We start from the raw sequence: 12,195 nt of genomic DNA, 5'->3' as shown, positions 1-12,195 counted from the left end.
CTGTAATAATTAAAGCATATAAAATAATGGATTACCTACATGAAAAAACACAGATAATATTTTATTTCCCGTAAACTAAAAAATACTGACCCGAAAGCAATGGATTGGCCTGCTGATATTTACCTGAAAGCAAAATAATTTCGACATTAATACATATGAAATTTTCATCATGAAATAAAAACATTTTATACATATTTTGACGACCGCTCTGGCCTAGTGGGTCACTAACCCTACCTATGAAGCCGATGGTCCCGGGTTCAAATCCTGGTAAGGGCATTTATTTGTGTGATGAGCATGGATATTTGTTCCTGAGTCATGGGTGTTTTCTATGTATTTATAAATATTGACATATTATATATATATCGTTGTCTAAGTACCCTCAACACAAGCCTTATTGAGCTTACTGTGGGACTTAGTCAATTTGTGTAATAATGTCCTATAATATTTATTTATTTATTTATATTATATATTTACTGTATACATCTTTAATAAAGTATCTCATATTTAATTAATTCCATATTTGTAATGTATTTTGTTATTTTTATGATTGTAAAAATTTGAGTAGTAAAAGTGCCCCTGTGGCCTATTTGCTGAATAAATGTTTGTTTGTTTGTTGGTGTCTGAATTCAAAACGGAATTAATAAACAATACTCAAAAGATGTTCAACGTAATATTGGAGATTTTTTTTATTAATATCCCAATACTGAAAAATTACAGTACATTATTTTCGTGCTATCGTAATCATTTTATTAAGCTCAAGAAATATCATTGTGTTCTTCAATCCCACTGAACTGCAAATGAAACTCAAAACGAATATTGCCAACCCTGGCGGAAGGGGTTAAAAGGTGGGAAAGGGTGGTGTGGGGAGGGCTGATCCGTCGATACATGTTACCTGTGGGAGGGGACGATTTCCCGCTTGGCCGGAATGCTTTGTTTATTTTAATATCTTAATTATTTTTAAACCTTTTGATGTAATCTGACCTTTTGCTACCTGTTCTTGTATTCGCTTACCGAGAATTCGTCGTAGTTTATGATTAATTGATTACACTCTATGCGAGCAATTTATTATACGACATACAAACGATATCTAAATGAAAACTTATCTAAACCAGGCCGCGTAGCCAGCGTTACAATCGTTAACGCTCCGTAGCGTATCGTAATCATCTCTCTCTATCACTCTTCCATATTAGTGCGACTGTGACAGTTGCATTTCGTTGACCACGGAGCATGAACGATATGCACGTTGGCTACGCGGGCTGAACTTATCGTTATCGTATCTCATTCTTCGAATCGGGCCGATAGAACCCATCCATTATTCAATAACAAATATTTGTGATAAACAAACAGATAAATGCCTTTACCAGGATTCGAACTTGGGGCCTCCTGCTTCGCAAACAGGTTAACTAGCATACCAACTGGGCTAGGAGGCCGTACATAATAAATGATCGTTGTCTTAGGCCTATGTATGGAGTGTGGAATTAAGAGGAGTGACATCTCTTATGGTAGAACTGTTACAAAATTGTCCAGCTGTCAGCTATAAATAATAGTATTCTCCAGAGTAGCGCTAGAGTAGCTAAGAACCTAGGCGCTATTGACGGAGTGAAGTGCGCTGTCTGTGATTTGATTTTTTTGTTCAAGTATTCTAGGTATTGTAGCGCCACCTATTTAAGGTTTTTTGATGACACTTTTTGGTACATGGAGATTTATTTCCTTACCTCCACCTTCCGTAGGCCTATGACAACATCGTCTATCAAAATTTACAACGCGTAGCCTATTCTACCTTTACCTAATCAAACAACCTATTGTTTAGGACCAATATCTGCCCGTGTAAGCATTAATATTATCGTAGCCCTGCAGATGATTAAAGCTGGCCATACACACTATGTGCTGGCCGTGCTCAATAATTCCTCCATAATTTCCATTGTCACTTACGACATAAAGAAAAAAATCAGCCAAGAGCATATCGGGCTATGCTCAGAGTAGGGTTCCGTAGTTACTCTTCCATCACAATAAGCTAAACTGGAGCTTAAAGTATAGTCGATTATTCCAAGGGATGAAATGTGGATGGTACGTCTTTTTACTATGAAGGGGAAACTTTTTGCAATAACTCAAAAACAGCTAAACTGATCATGTCCGCTATAGTTTTCATTTAATGCCTTTCTTAAGCTCTACTTTCACGATTTTTTAAATATTTTTTTGACCTATGGTTCAAAAGTTAAAGGGGGGGACACTTTTTTTTTTCTTTCGGAGCGATTATCTCCGAATATATTCACTTTATCAAAAAATGTTTGTTGAATAAGTACCCCTATTAGTTTTGAAAGACCTTTAACGAAAAAAATAAGTGTTTTGGTAAGAAACTGATGTATGGAGTGAGCTTATTACTATTATTAATTATTTCGTATTTTATTTTTATGCTTACGATCATTATAGTATGGAAAAATTGTCGAGTAAGTTGTTTGAATAACGCTTTAATAATAGCAATTACCATTTCACACCAGGGACAGAAAACTTGTGCCTTTCCTTTAACATTAAATTTGCTATATAAACAATTAAATGTTGTTGAACTAAATAGTTGAAACAATTGTGACTAAGTGGACTATTGTATTAAAACGCCTAGTAAACTTTCATCAGTAGAAAAAGGAGACAAATTCGAAAAATATTGGCGCGTTACTCTCATACATACTTTAAATTTAAATAAAAATTAAAACAAAAACATTACTCATCCGCGGACAGATAACGTGCTACCCAATCAGTGCCAACCCGTTATACTTACTTGCGTATTTTTACATGCAATTCATGTTCCCACCCTCCCACCGCAAAAATAAATACGCAAATATAACAAACCACAGCTAAAAGCCCAAAACTCGACACATGTTTCTCCTCTCTACGAGGCATCCTCAGATGTTGACAGTATGACGTCCGACAACTGAATAAAAACATAAACCTATATTTTGCGTCTTTTTCTATTACTATTAATGGTTTGCCATAGTATAATTACCCACACGAACCGTATTAAATTAGTACAAAATATCCATCTTCACGGGTATAATTTATATTTATGTTTTTCAAGGAAAAGTTCAACGAGAAGAAACCTTATCGCACGAACCAAGTCAGCAGATACCCTCAAAATGGAACACCGATGTTTCATTTCAAACACTTGCTTACACTCAATGAGGATTGATTTCTACCATTGACTTACTTTCTAGATAGATCATAAAAGGGGACTTAATGACCACACAATAATGGTCCCAACGTCCCATGATTTTCGGGCGCATTCGTTTATGATTACGAACTGTACTAATTCAACTACATATATTTTTGCCATCGCTCTTGGGAGCCTGGGGTCCGGTTATCAAGTAATCCTAAGAATTCTCATAAGTACTAGTTTTTACAAAAACCACTGCCATCTATTCTGTCCTTCTGACCTAGAGGTAATTGGGATTAGTCCAGTTCCCTCACAATGTTTTCTTTCTTCGAAAAGTGACTGGTAAATATCAAATGGTATACAGTACATAAATTCTGAAAAACTCTTGGAATAAGTTTCTCCAGCCTCCCAATAACAAAAAGTCCCAGTGGCAAATATCCGGTACAACGCTATGAAGAAAAATGGATGGCGCGAACTGCCTTTTAAAAGAGCGTAGACGCATTGGAGCGTATATTCCTCCTAAGGCCCAGCTCTAAAACACCAAAAATTTAATAGGTACTTGCCAGTGAAATTAGAACCGATAATTAATTTGTTTGAAAATTGAACTAAATAAAACAAATGCAACTCTTCGATTTTCTTTTTTCATTTATTTGAAGGCTCTTTATCGCCATCATCAGCGTCTCCCATGATATGTAGCACTATGGGCGTTGGAATTCAAATTAAACGAGTCTTCGTACGAATGAAATATGTTTTATAATTATTAAATTAGAAAATAATATCACAATGATCTTCAATCAGGTGCCTAATATGATATTTTATAATCCAATATGATTTTAATCCGCAATCGGAGATGATTGAATTAGATTTAATTAACAGGCGTCGGCGATCCGTCAATGCCTTGTCACGCGCCGCCTTCATTGACCACCGTCGTAATCAATATGGCCGCCGGCAAAATGCCTTGACGTTCCGCCAGAGTGAATTGATAGCAACTTCACTCTCGTCTGTGTAAACGTCACTTTAGTTTGCAGTGTTAAATCTAGATGGCGCCACGTTGGGGGCGCCGTCATATTTATTACAAAAAATCTTAAATGATGTTTACATAATTATATACCGCCAAACTGAAGGAGGTTGCAAAGAATTTAAATTTTATCGTACTTAATAAGTACTAAAGGTAGGACCGTGAGCCTAGGAGGCTAGCATATGGTCCATCTCGTAGTGAGTGATCTATGACACGGCCAGACAACCCTGCTATGTATTTTAGTGTGTCCGTGACCTTTCCGTGACTGCAGGAAGACCGATGGGCTTAAGATCGATTTCTCTAGTCATGTAACTAAAAGCGTTACAAACATTTATTTTATATCTTATTGCATTGTGATAAAGTTTGTTGTAATTTGATAGGAAGGCAGTGGGCTTGTGAAAAATAGTTTGTTTTCATTGTCAACGTTTTGAAAGTAAATACTTTTCGATGTGGATAGCCTCTTAGAATTAAAAGAGTTTAGGTAACAGAAAATGATGAAGTATACTGTAAGATTTGTTTTATAAAGTTTTTTATTTCAAATCAAGGGGTAAAAGAAACTGAGGAACATGTTGGAAAAATAAACAGTTAGAGATAATTATAGATATTTAAAACTAATTTAAATGACAGTATTGACAATATTAATAAATAAAATTAACGCATAAAGAAAAACCAACTTAAAAATACTTACGTAGAAGGACTTTTCTCATGAGTTTTGCCCCGAGCAATATTTTTTATTTTATTTTTGTCTTACACCACAAGACCTTGTAAAATTTGAAAATTTTAGACACATTATACTTTGACACACATAAATGCCCTTACCGGAATTCGAACCCGGGACCTCTTCTTCTTCCTCGCGTTGTCCCGGCATTTTGCCACGGCTCATGGGAGCCTGGGGTCCGCTTGACAACTAATCCCAAGATTTGGCGTAGGCACTAGTTTTTACGAAAGCGACTGCCATCTGACCTTCCAACCCAGAGGGGTAAACTAGGCCTTGTTGGGATTAGTCCGGTTTCCTCACGATGTTTTCCTTCACCGAAAAGCGACTGGTAAATATCAAATGATATTTCGTACGTAAGTTCCGAAAAACTCATTGGTACGAGCCAGGGTTTGAACCCGCGAACTCCGGATTGCAAGTCGCACGCTCTTACCGCTAGGCCACCAGCGCTTTTTTTCCACCCGGGACCTCCAGCTTTCTAACTAAAATTGCAATATCTTACTTGTCGATATCATTTTATCGACAAATACTCGTGACTATTTTTTCTTTGCTATTCCTGGTATCATTTTATCTGTCAATCTCATGTCAGTTTAGTTCACCTGTTTCTGGAGGCAACTTTAATTACAAGCTTTTATTTAACTTGCCCTGTTTGTATGTATGCATGTTATTTTGTTAGAGTGGGTCAAATTTTGAAAGCTAGATTTGACCCACTTCCCGATTTCCGATGGAGCTGACATTTTACAAACATGTGTAAATCGGATGAAGATGCAATATTATGATAACATGAAGCTGATCTGATGGTGGAGACAGGAGGTGGTCATGGGAACTCTGTGATAAAACAACGCAAATGAATTGTGTTTGGGGTTGCTAGAATTATCTCGATGAGTATTAGTTGCATGTGGAAAGAAAAATACAGTCAGCTATAAAAGCTTGTATCAAAAATAACTTTTTTGCCAAAATAATAAATAAATATTATAGGACATTATTACACAAATTGACTAAGTCCCACAGTAAGCTCAATAAGGCCTGTATTGAGGGTACTTAGACAACGATATATATAATATATAAATATTTATAAATACTTAAATACATATAAAACACCCATGACTCCAAAAACTTATTTATTTTTAATTTTCTTTGTTCGTCGTAATGTACGTGCGATGGATTGAATGAAACTTCATTATTTCATTATCTAAAGTTATGTGGATGGTGAATTGGTGGATTTGGTGCCTAATGGAATTACCTACTAGACAAACATAGGGCTAAACAGAGACGTAAAAATGGTAAAGATTGTATGGTTTAAGTACTTTTTGTTCTAATCAATAATTAATTTGTTCACTTAATTTTAACTCTAGCTCTCCAGACAAAATAATAACTAAGAATTAAAAGATAATGAGAAATTGCTTAAACGTTCAATTACAGACATTTCAAAGCGCTAGTTCATTAATTTTGAACCTAATTTGCTCTTGTCTAGACATCTTTTTTTAAGTCAAGATGAAAGCAGCAGTTTTTTTTTTATTAAAAAAGGGGTTGTTGAAGTCTTTCGCGCTCGCGAAACATGACTTTTATTAATATTAAATAATTATATGCTAAACTGAGCGTAGTTATATAACAGTTTTAGTTACACGTAAACTTAAACCGATACGATAAAATATTTTACATTACATATGGCGCGGTGCTACTTTCCGGCACGTGTGCGGGAATGAGCACTTTCTGTGCATATGCCGAAACATTAAACAGCCATATTATGTGGAAAACGTTGTAAGATACACGCGATAGGTAATTCGCAACTCGTGTGGGAGTGTTTTAATTCACCACCACTCGTTGCAAATATTCCCATTTTCTGCACTTGTATCGTAAATAACTATTTTATCAAAAAAAAAAACGACTTTTATTCTAAATTCAAATCATGTTATCAAAATGCATCAAATATCTTCAAAATAATTACGGCCCTGATTTTTTGTAACTGTTTTCTTTTCAATTACTTAAAATACCCAAGAATAGCGTAGGCACTAGTTTTTACGAAAGCTACTGCCATCTGACCCTCCAACTAAAGGATAATATAGGCTTTATTAGGATTAGCCTGATTTCCTCACGATGTTTTCCTCCGTTGAAAAGCGACAGGCAAAATAAATATCAAATCATATTTCGTACATAAGTTCCGATATAAACTATATATAAATGAAATCTGTTTAGCAAATGTAACGGCAATCGGTAAAGAAATGGGTCCAGGGTGTCTAGCCAAGATGTCAATCGTTTGCGCTGTAGCAAACGATTCACGAATGTCTCTTTGTTGCACTAATAAGAAAAAGTGAGGTAGAGAGATTGCCGTTTCGTTCGGTATGCAAACGATTGGCATATTGGCTAGGACCTCTGTAGAGGAAAACAGCCGGACAGACATATGAAAGTAGTTTTACTCAAACTGAAACGGAGATTTTCCCTCTAGCTCGGTCAATCAAGAGATCAATGAGACGTACTTCGCAATCAAATGGTTTTAACTTCAAACATCAAAGCACATCCAACATAATACCCGAATTTCCTTACAAGCGTCCCTCAGAGCAAACATCTTAAATGTATACCCTCAAAACATCAATAATCTTAATAATTTTTAGGGTTTCGTACCAAAAAGGTACAAAAGGAACCCTTATGGTGCGACTCTATCCGTCCGTCTGTCACAACGCTAAATAATAATAATAATATAATAATTCAATGCGGATTGTTATATTATTATTATTATTTAGCTAGCCCAATGCGGATTGGGGACTTCACATACACCTTTGAATTTCTTCGCAGATGTGTGCAGGTTTCCTCACGATGTTTTCCTTCACCGAAAAGCTAGTGGTAAATATCAAATGACATTTCGTACATAAGTTCCGAAAAACTCATTGGTACGAGCCAACGCTAAATATCTCGAGAATAACTTAAGCTATCGATTTGAAAGGCTAGTCGGGTTCCCATAGTAAGTCGGCCCTTAAATCAATTTGACTCAGGGATTTTTTTGTGAGCACCTGTACAATGGACATATTTAGCAGCTCATTAAGATTGTTTAAGAAATTAGTTTACTTTTCATTAAAATAAACATACCTGAATAGCTAAATTAAGAACACATTACATATTCTGTCACACATACATATGCATGTCATTTATACTTATAGTAATAAGTTTTTATTAATATTTGTTTACATATAGGAAACTCTTCTTCCTCGCGTTGTCCCGGCATTTTGCCACGGCTCATGGAAGCCTGGGGTCCGCTTGACAACTAATCCCAAGATTTGGCGTAGGCACTAGTTTTTACGAGAGCGACTGCCATCTGACCTTCCAACCCAGAGGGTAAACTAGGCCTTGTTGGGGATTAGTCCGGTTTCCTCACGATGTTTTCCTTCACCGAAAAGCGACTAGTAAATATCGAATGATATTTCGTACATAAGTTCCGAAAAACTCATTGGTACGAGCCGGGGTTTGAACCCGCGACCTCCGGATTGCAAGTCGCACGCTCTTACCGCTAGGCCACCAGCGCTTCTACATATAGGAAACTATAGGTTTATAACTAGAAAGATGTTACTTTATATACTTATCTGTTTTGTAAGACTGTTTGTTTCTTAATAAATAAATAAAAAAACACGAAATAATTCAAAGTTTATACGGAACCCTCGGTGCGCGAGTAAAACAAACTCGCACTAGACCGGTTTTTTTTCTTATGCCTAGTACAACAAATTTTCAAATAAAATTTTCCTTATTTAAAGATGGGTATTCTTTGCTTGCCGGCGTCACCTATGGGAGTCATGATTTCTAAAAGATTAAAAGTTGTTGGTGTTTTGGGGTAACGATAGTGTTTCCAATCTGGATACGTAAAGTATGAAATTATCCGGATCCGGATTCGGATCAGCGGATCTTCCCATACATTTAAGATCCGCCGTGCAAACCCTAGGTATATGCTTTGCATTGTGTATTCATGAGTTTTTTTCAATCTAATCAGTCTCCGCGCTGTGAACGTGTACTTTTAACATGAAACCAACCTTTAACCACCAAACCGAAGAATATTTTGACGTATTCAAAAATTTGAGGCTTAATTGACCGAGAGTTAACAAAGCTCTCCCTTTCAGCTTGGGTAAAAAAAGATTTCGTATGTCCGGATGTAATTTGTTGTAATTTTGAAAAATGAGACCTGTAGACCATCCGGATATATGAAAGAATTTTAGACCAAGCTTACAACAAGCTCGGTCAATTAATTTACGCACGCTCCGTAAAATAAATCAAGATGCAACTCTGACAACACACAAGTATGACAGCGCCAATGCATCGTGGTTGAGAGCATCAACTTACAAATATATTCCGTCTATTATATAACCTATCTGTGGTTCAAGGATAATACAGCAGATGTCAGGATGTCATTACAGCGATACGCGGAGCAATAAACCAACCACTTCCGAAATCGCACGGGTTTCCTTCACGACTTCACAAGAAAAATGTGTTATGATTGAATACATTCTATATATTGTTAAGCCTTTCCTTCCGAAATCGCGTGGGTTTGCTTAAAGACTTCACAGGTCTTAAGATTGTATATATTTCATATATTCTTAAGATCGTATTGGGTTACTTATAGATTTCCCAAGAAAAAGGACTTAAGATTGTAAATACTCCTATATTCTTAAGTTTTTTCGAAGTGTAATGCCCCAGTTCACGCTTGTAAGGGTTCAGAGGGATATTATTTAAAGGTTTATTTATATGGTTATTGGTAGAACGGTTAAGGGTACTCGTTGTTAATGTATATTGCTTTCAGATTTTGTGTATAAAAGTATTTTGAATAGGGTTTTGATAGAATGTGCTTGATTTTCTTGTGAACAGTTAATGAATATGAAGGAATGCCATAGGGGTTAAGCAGATTTGGGGTAAGTCTTATGTCAAAAATACCTATCAATAGGTGTACGTATGAACTGGATATATTAAATAAATTATAACTAAATAAATAAATATTATATGGACATTCTTACACAAATTGACTAAGTCCCACGGTATGCCAAGAAGACTTGTGTTGTGGGTTCTCAGACAACGATATATACAATATACAAATACTTAAATACATAGAAAACATCCATGACTCAGGAACAAATATCTGTGCTCATCACACAAATAAATACCGTCTGGACCCAGGCCCATCGGTTTCATAGGCAGGGTCAGTACCCCCTAGGCCAGACACCGGACGTCAAAAGTATATTAAACACAAATTTTACGGTTTAAATTCACGTAGTTTACTACACCCGCACATATTTCAGAGAGCCTAGGTCTCGTTTCTGAAACACTAACAGTGCGAGCGGCGTTCACGACGGCCGTGCTTCGCGTACTGCTGCGCGCTGAGAGAACCGGTTGGGGGAGGTCTTGTGCTGTCGTAGTAGGCGGGCATAATGGTGGATACATTACTAAATATTTATATATATTATATATTCAAATGTTTCCATGAATTCCTTCTAATATCATGCTAAAGTAATTTTGTCTGTAACGTCTCTCTTAAGCCGCTGAACCGAATTAGATAAAATTTAATCTAATTCGGTTAGATTGAGAGCCGAAGATGGACTTGGGATAGTTTTGATCGATCATCATCTGGTCTGTTTAAGATAACATGGGCTATTATATTATATTTTAGTAACTTTATTTTTTAGCTTAATTACAGTGAGACACCTCATTCGGTTCTCGTATGTTTCTTTTATCTTAATGAATGTTTTAATTATGCATAATTTTGACTCTTGGAGACCCTAGAGTTAGTGCTTCTGGGCATTTTCCATAAATCGACAACCATTGTGCCTATTTTGCGTGAAATCGAGGTAGCGCTACTCTAACCACCCCAGCTCCTCCACGAAGCCTAGCAAGGCTTTCAGGTTGCTAACTGCCTCCTTTAGTGTGCACGGAGTCCCTAGGTATTTGTTCCTGTATACTTCTACCTGTTTGCAGTCTAGGAGAATGTGTCTAGTTGTTTCCTCTTCTTCCATGCACGCTCTGCACATGGGGCTGTGTGCTTAGTGTGTTGTGTCCTGTAATTAATCCTTGGAGACCCTATACATCTCTAAGGACAATTTGATAAACTATATAATCTTTTAGTTCTGACACTTAGAGACATTTGCACCTAGATTTGTTTTTAATACTTTAGTTTGCGTTGATATTTTCAGTTAATTGTATTTTATAATTGTTGATGTGCTTGTTTTTGCTTGTATGTAAACTCCACGTTGACGTGTAAAAGTGCCCTTGTGGCCTATTTGCTGAATAAAATAAATGTTGAAGTTGAAATCAACCCACGCAGCCGAAGTTGCGGGCAGTAGCTAGTATATATTTGTAAGATACAAACAACATAAATTTTTGAGTAAATAAATATCTCTGTTTGATGTTTTACTATAGTACAATCACGTCTGAAAGTATCGCAACGAAAAAGGTGCCAAAAATATGTATTCATTACCATAATATTTGGGCAATAAAGTCGTAATGAAATATTTTTAACACTTTATTTCGCATCGATATTTTCAGACGTGACCGTACGGCATTTCTTAAGCAAAGTATTAAGTATACTATTTATACTTTTTGTATTTTGCAGTGTTGGGCAATAAAGATATTACAAATTATACTCTAAACGTTAAAAAAATCATCGAGATAATTTTAATGCCTTCAATACCATGAAAATTAATTTCAACGCTCATTATTCAAATCAAATCAAGCAGAAATAACATTAAAAGAGATCGCTCAACAAAATCATCGCTAGAACCACTTCATTGAAACATAAAATCCAAACCAGACGCAAAACACCTGGTGCCTTTAAAATATAACATAAATTTTATTCATGTGGTTAAAATTTTATAGCTCGATTTTAGTTTTATTTGAAATTCGAAAAGAGAAAACGTTCGCGGTTTAAATACGAGTAAGTGCGGTCCGTTGCAATTAAGCGTTGGAACAAACAAGGCTGCTTTTTAGCATTCATTGACAATATTCAGAATAGTGTATGCAGTTTCAGAACGAAGTAGGTAATACCATATAGATATAGGTTAGAGTGCTCACTCCATTCACGAGTTTCCTTATTTAATGGTATTAAGTAATACATTTGAAACTCTCTTAAAACGTAATCATTAAGCTGTAGTCTGTTTTCACAAATAAATGAATCAATCAATGAAATTAATTTATTCGAGAAATGGAATTATTTTAAATTAATTTTTAACAAGCAGAAACGTCTGTGAACGATGCTGTTAAGCTTAGATTAAATCCAGAGGCCGTGAGTTCAAGTCTCACCCAAGACAGTATTTTTTCCACTTTTAAATTTATTCGAATCTTAATAGAATT

General features: G+C 35.8%; 1 protein-coding gene across 2 annotated transcripts in view; it reads right to left on the bottom strand.

Annotated features, from left to right (window-relative positions):
* The window catches only part of LOC133529722 (complexin), a 552,838-nt gene that overhangs the window by 516,548 nt on the left and 24,095 nt on the right, over window positions 1–12,195 (bottom strand). Inside the window, exon 2 of one of the 2 annotated variants that reach the window (XM_061867520.1) lies at window positions 91–123. The exons of the other annotated variant lie outside the window; for it this stretch is intronic. The gene's annotated coding sequence lies outside the window, so the exon portion shown is untranslated. The remainder of the gene's footprint in view (window positions 1–90; window positions 124–12,195) is intronic. 2 annotated transcript variants of the gene reach the window in all.

This window comes from Cydia pomonella, chromosome 21, assembly GCF_033807575.1.
Source record: "Cydia pomonella isolate Wapato2018A chromosome 21, ilCydPomo1, whole genome shotgun sequence".
Lineage (NCBI taxonomy): Eukaryota > Metazoa > Arthropoda > Insecta > Lepidoptera > Tortricidae > Cydia > Cydia pomonella.
This window is presented reverse-complemented; position numbering and strand designations above follow the sequence as displayed.